Source organism: Cyprinus carpio, chromosome B20, assembly GCF_018340385.1.
Source record: "Cyprinus carpio isolate SPL01 chromosome B20, ASM1834038v1, whole genome shotgun sequence".
NCBI classification, from domain to species: Eukaryota; Metazoa; Chordata; class Actinopteri; order Cypriniformes; family Cyprinidae; genus Cyprinus; species Cyprinus carpio.
The window spans coordinates 4,805,261-4,812,760 of record NC_056616.1 but is presented as its reverse complement, the minus strand read 5'-3'; the positions used below and the strand labels follow the sequence as shown (position 1 = coordinate 4,812,760).

General features: G+C 30.4%; 2 protein-coding genes across 6 annotated transcripts in view; both read left to right on the top strand.

Moving 5' to 3' along the window:
- Positions 1–7,500, top strand: part of LOC109113276 (AT-rich interactive domain-containing protein 1B-like) — an 849,861-nt gene that overhangs the window by 383,814 nt on the left and 458,547 nt on the right. The window lies entirely within an intron of this gene.
- Positions 4,573–7,500, top strand: part of fhod3a (formin homology 2 domain containing 3a) — a 25,170-nt gene continuing 22,242 nt past the window's right edge. Inside the window, exon 1 of the mRNA XM_042746447.1 lies at positions 4,573–4,631. The gene's annotated coding sequence lies outside the window, so the exon portion shown is untranslated. The remainder of the gene's footprint in view (positions 4,632–7,500) is intronic.

Sequence of the window (7,500 nt, the reverse complement as noted above, 5' to 3'; positions counted from 1 at the left end):
TTTGCTAATACTTTTTCTGTAGAAAGATAAACATGTATAGTTTAAACACAATAAGTATCGGCTGTATACACAGTGACCAACATTTGGTTTTCCACCACTGAAAATGAGTAATATTCATCAATCTGAATATGGAGCCGCATTGAGACATTTAGGTCAGATTTATTTAATGTTCATCTGTGTGTGTGTGTGTGTGTGTGTGTGTGTGTGTGTGTGTGTGTGTGTGTGTGTGTGTGTGTGTGTGTGTGTGTGATGGTAGATGATGTTGTTGTTGATTTTTTTGTTGCTGAAGGTCTGACGTGTTTGATCAAAGTCGGCGCTGAAGCGGATCAGAACTATCAGAACTACATCCTCAGAGGTTCGTTTGCATCCTCAGACTTCTGAAAGTTTCAGGAACATTTTAAATATTTCATGTATTACAGATCTTGCATTTTCATCTCCATATGAGGGAGAATAGCGCCACCTTTTGGCAGCCATTGTTATTACTATAGAATTCCATACTGTTTTTAACACACTTTATTGTAATGAACTGTTTTTAATGTTGTTTGGTAAATGTTTCTTATTGTAATGAACTGTTTTTAATATTGTTTGGTAAATGTTTCTTCATAATACAATGTTTTGGTGATTCAGTATAATTCCAGTAATTCATCTGAATTCTTCTGAGAATTATTTCTGTATTTTGTAATTATTTTAAAATAATAATAACAATGGTTAGATTACTGTATAAAAAATTACTATAATAAAAAATTATTTGTCATTCAAATTAGTGATTTAAAGCCACACCAAATACTACCCTGATTTATATATATATATATATATATATATATATAATATTAAAAGCACAATTAACAAATAATTAATGCTAAAAAAATAATTAATTATGCTTAATTTATGATTAATTATTAATAACTTTAAAATAATAAATACACATCTAATCATTAATTAAAACAAATAAATGAATTATACTTAACTTATGCCTATACATGAATAATTACTTATAATTAATCATATTAATTATTAGTTATTTTAAAGCCACACCAAATGCTACCATGATTCATGAATTTAATGAAAAATACACAATTTATAAACAATTAAAACTACAATATGATTATAAATTAATACTTTATCATAATTGATAATTATCAATCATTTTAAATCACACTAAAAACTATCATGATGTATTAACTTTTAAATACCAAATACAATAATAATAAATAATTAAAACAAACAAAAAAATGATACTTTATAATTATGAATTATTCCATATAATTAATCATTATTAACTATTAATAATTTTAAAGCCATTCCAAATACTAACACCATGCATGTTATTTTATAATAAATAAACAATTAATAATAGTTTATATCTAAATGAAAAAGTATTTTGTGCCTTAGATGCAAAATATTGGACCTTTGCGATCTCAATAAAATGATTTTTAAAAATCTGACTTATTCATCATTTTACATGACAGCGATTTATTCATCATTAGAGTAAAAACACATTGAATAGTTAATTTTGTGTGTCAGAATAATTGTATCTGGCCGCCCCACCCACTTTCAGAATCATCAGGTTTATGTTAATGAGCGCTCAGTCCCTTGTGTTTCTGTCTGCAGCTCTGGGTCAGATCATGCTGTATGTGGACGGGATGAACGGGGTCATAGGTCACACCGAGACCATCCAGTGGCTCTACCTGCTCAGTGGCTCAAAGGTGACACGCCTTTTGATCAGTGTATGTGATGCAGATCATGATGAGTGAGATCTGATCCGTGTGTGTGTGTGTGTGTGTGTGTGTTCAGTTTCGTCTGGTGGTCAAGACGTCTCTGAAGCTGCTGCTGGTGTTTGTTGAGTATTCAGAGTCTAACGCACCGCTGCTCATCCAGGCCATCGACACTGTGGACTCTAAGAGAGGTACAAACACACACACACACACACACACACACACACTAGCATTCTACTCATAGTGTGCACTATATGTACTGTATATATTTTTTTATTTATTGACATTTTTTGCATTTTATTTTGAAACATTGTACTGCGATCATTAATAATACAATTATTTTTCATTTAAATTAGATAATTAATTAGATAAATAATTAAAGATAAAATAATTATCCTTATATTTTTGATTATAAACTAATAATTGCTTATGATTAATAATTATTAATTATTCTAAAGCCCCACCAAATACTACCATGATGCATGTTTTTTTAATTATAAATAAACAATTAAAAAATCATGAAAACACCGAACACTAAATACTACTATTATGCATTCATTTTTTTTTAAATAATAAATAAATAATTTATAAATAACTATGGAAATGTTAGTAATTTATCATTATAAATTATAATTAATTCTATAAATAATATGAAATAAATAGTTATTATGAAAATGTAAAAATTAAATAAGTAATTTATCTTTTTGCAGAACATTATGAGGATTTGGGGGTGCATTTTTAATTGTCTGAAATAATGTCACAATGCAATAATTCCTTATGCAAAATATAATTTCCCATGTATTTCTTATGATTTTGGTATGAATTATAGCTCTGATTGGTTCAGTCGAACTATTTCTCATCCATATCACGTTATTTAAAGAATTATGCATGAATTCTTTAAATAATAAACAAATCATAAATAATTACGAGTTATTAATAATTATTAAAAATAGCAAATTTATAATTCTAAATTCAGTAATCATTTATAATTATAATATCAATAATATAATATTAAGTAATATGATAAAATAAACATTTACAATAAAAAAAATTATAAATGAATTAATTTAGTTACAGAGCATGGGAGAAAATGTTTAATGGTCTTTGAAATAATGTCACAATGCAATAATTCCTTATCTTATTTCTTTGAACTGATATTATGATGTTATGTTAAGAATGATCCATGGATTATTTAAATAATTAATAAACAAATAATAAATTAAGTATTATTAATTATTAATAACAATGAATTTATGATTATAATATATTAATAAAAGACACCAGCACTAAATGCTTGTTTGTTTGTTCAGTCGTGAGTTTTGAATGATTTGCAAAATCATGTGGTGATGTGTGTGTGTGTGTGTGTGTGTGTGTGTGATGGTCAGGCTGTAAGCAGTGGTCAAATGCTATGGAGATTTTAGCAGAGAAGGATGGTGTGGACACAGAGCTGCTGGTGTACGTGATGACCCTCATTAACAAGGTGACACACACACTCACTCTCACACTCACACACACACACACACACATGCTCACTCTCAGTCTCTCTCTCTCTCTCTCTCTCTCTCTCTCTCTCTCTCACACACACACACACACTCTCACACAGACAGACAGACACACACACACACACTCACTCTCTCTCTCTCTCTCTCTCTCTCTCTCTCACACACACACACACACACACACTCTCTCGCTCTCTCTCTCTCACACACACACACACACACACACTCACTCACTCTCTCGCTCTCTCTCTCTCTCTCCAAACACACACACACACACACTCTCTCTCTCTCTCTCCAGACACACACACAAACACTCACTCTCTCGCTCTCTCTCTCTCACACACACACACACACTCACTCTCTCGCTCTCTCTCTCTCACACACACACACACACTCACTCTCTCTCTCTCTCACACACTCAGACACTCACACTCACTCTCTCTCTCTCTCACACACACACACACACTCACGCTCTCTCTCCACACACACACACACTCACCACTCACTCTCACTCTCTCGCGCTCTCTCTCTCACACACACACCACACACACACATCTCCCTCTCTCTCCACAACACACTCCCACACACACTCACTCTCTCGCTCTCTCTCTCACACACACACACACACACTCACTCTCTCTCTCTCACACACACACACACACACTCACTCTCTCGCTCTCTCTCTCTCACACACACACACACACAAACACTCACTCTCTCGCTCTCTCTCTCACACACACACACACACACTCACTCTCTCGCTCTCTCTCTCTCACACACACACACACACTCACTCTCTCGCTCTCTCTCTCTCACACACACACACTCTCAATCTCTCTTCAAACACACACACACACACACTCTCTCTCTCTCTCTCTCTCTCCAAACACACACACACACACACACACACACACTCTCTCTCTCTCGCTCTCTCACACACACACACACACACACACTCACACACTCTCTCTCTCTCTGTGCGTCAGACGCTGGCGGCGCTGCCCGATCAGGACTCGTTCTATGATACGGTGGATGTTCTGGAGGAGCAGGGAATGGAGAGTGTGTCGCAGCGTTATCTGGGTCGGAAGGGAACCGATCTGGACCTGCTGGAGCAGCTCAACATCTACGAGGTCTGACAGGTTCCCGTCTGACTGATGTCTGATCCAGTCTCTCGGTTCTGATCGCGTCCTCCTTCGCAGGCGACTCTTCGGCACGAGGACGGCGATGAGGACGCTTTGCCTCCATCCTCCAGCCGGCGGGACAGACGCCGCTCCAGTGTGGGTGGAGCAGAGAGGCGGGGCTTGGAGAGACTTGGAGGGAAGAGGCATTCATTGGGATTATTTGGGCAGGTCTGGCCGCTCATCCCCGCTTAGCCACGCCGCGCAAAGCCGTTTAACGGACAGGAACTCGACGAGAGGTGAGACTCGTAATGCACGTCACCTGGTGAGACAACTCACTAGAAGACACTGGCAGCTAAAGTTTTCACATTTTTTATAAATTAAAAACAGTTCAGTCTAATTAAAATGGACTTATTTATTGAATAGTGGAATCCAGTTATAAAAATGGTATTTAAAGTGCAGCAGAATATCATGGAATATTTTGAAGTTATAAATCAAAAGTAAATAGGTGAATTAATGAATTTATTAAATTATTGCCATTTTAGATGATAAATTACTTTTAAATCATAAAGTACAAAATGCTGAAAAATTAAAACAGAAAACACAGAATCTGGGAAAAAAATAAGAGATTTCATAGGCTTTTGTTTTTTGTTGAAATGTAAATAATTTAATAAATTGTAAAAGTTTTATTAATTAAATTTTTAGACTTTTTTATTATTATTTTTAATTTGATTACAATTTAATTAGTCAGTTAAAATGGAATCAGAAAAATTAAAATGGAACATACATAATTTAGGACTTTTTTTGTGGAAAATAATAAATTAATAAATTTTTATAATTTCATGCATTTTTTTTACTTTTTTTATTTTTATATTGATAACAGTTTAATTAATAAATTAAAATGAAATCTGGAAAATAAATTATGAAAAAAATGATTTTTTGAAAAAAAAACATTGTAATAAATAGTTGAAGATGTATGAATGAATTTGTTTATACATGGTTTTTGATTTGATTTTGATTAAAAATTTAATAAACAAATTAAAATGGAATCCAGAAAAAATTTAATGGAAAACATAAATCAAAAGTAAATAGGTGAATTAATATATTAATTCAATTACTGCTATTTTAGATGATAAATTACTTTTAAATCCTAAATTACAAAACGCAGAAAAATTAAAACAGAAAACACAGAATTTGGGAAAAAATAAGAGATTTCATAGGCTTTTGTTTTTGTTAAAATGTCAATAATTTACAAAATTGTAAATGTTTTATAAATTCAATTAAAATGTTTTTTTTATTATTATTTTTAATTTGACTACAATTCAATTAATCAAATAAAATGGAATGGAATCTAGAAAGGTTTAATTGGAAAATTAAAAGGGAATATAAATGTAATACTGATTTATTAGGGGGTGTTTTATTTTTTTTAGTTGTAAATAAATTGGATTTAAGTTTTATGGATTCATTTGTTTAGACATGGTTTTGATTTGATTTTGATTGAAGTGAAATTAATACATTAAAATGGAATCCAGAAAAATGTAAATGGGGAACAAAAAAAATATTTTACTTTTTTGCAGAAAATAATTAAATTATTATTTTTATTTTAATAAATAATAAATTGTTAAAATGATATGTATTCAATTATTTAAACTTTTTTAAATTTTTTATTGATAACAAGGGAGCAGCCTATGTAGACAGCAGTGCAGTTGACTCGGGTTTAGAACGCATAATAACGCATAATAACAGTACTGAACAACAGGCATCTATTAATAAAATCATTTATCAATATTATTTACATATATTTATTAACAGATATGTTATTATATGATATTATAATGTTTTTATTTTATCAGTATTATATTGTAGCAGTATGATTTATTATTCATATGCTGTGTGTCTGGTTGATGCTGGTTGTTTTTTGTGGTTGTGATGAGCCGAGATGTGTGCTGTTTTAAAGTATTTTTATTGTTTTTCTCAGTTTTGTTATTTTTTATGCCAATTTAGTTTTTAATACTTTTTTATTTGTTTTAGTTCAATTATTTTGTTTTATTTTTATATTTTGTATTTTAATTTTAGTTCATTTTGTTGTGTTTTTTGTTTTATTTAAATGTTTAGTTTTTATTATTTTTAATTTCAGTTTTAGTTTTATATTTTCTGTTTTCATTTAAAATTTTCTTAATTTTATTGTTTTTTAATGTCTATTTATTTTTTATAATTTTTTTTTTCAATTTTAGTTTATTTTCATTTTAGATTTATTTTCCATTTTCAGATTAATTTTAGTAAAGGTTTTAGCAATTTTTATTAGTTTTTCTTTTTAAAAATGTTTTAGTTTTTAGTTATTATTTGTTTGTTATTTTCAGTTTTAATCATTTTAATACTTGAACTTAAACTAAATGAAAGTTACATTTATCGAATTTGTTTTTTTAAAGTATTTATTGAAAGTATGAAGTATAACTGAAATTTTTATTTCAAGTAACAAGTGTTTTTAATCATGGTTAGTTTTTTAATGTCTATTTAGCTTTTATTTTAGTTTTAGTTAAGTTGAAATTAACCAGTATATATATGCATTTATTATATGTTATACTATATTGTTATATTATATCATATGTTATACTATTCAATACCACGACTTAGGTTGCCCTTGGCAAGGCACTGAACCCCAAACTGCTCCCCGGGCGCCCGCAGCATAAATGGCTGCCCACTGCTCCGGGGTGTGGTGTTACAGTGTTGTTGGTTTACTGCTCTGTGTGTGTGCACTTCGGATGGGTTAAATGCAGAGCACAAATTCTGAGTATGGGTCACCATACTTGGCTGAATGTCACGTCACTTTCACTTTTGTCACTTTTATGTTAACAGTGTTATTAATAGTTCACATATATTTATTTACGTATATTATTTTTCCATTATTTTATATATCATCTGTATTATTTATTATTTACATACTTATATATTATTGTAATATTATATTATTGTTGTATATATTATCAACATAAATATATAATATTTAATCCATATTATGTAGTTTACATATTATATTAATATTTATTAATTTCTATTGTCTGTGTTATCAGTATTAGATTTGTAATATGTGTTAGTTATATACAATTATTTACATATAAAATCACATTTTCATTATATATATTTTTTCAGTATTATGAAAAATATACA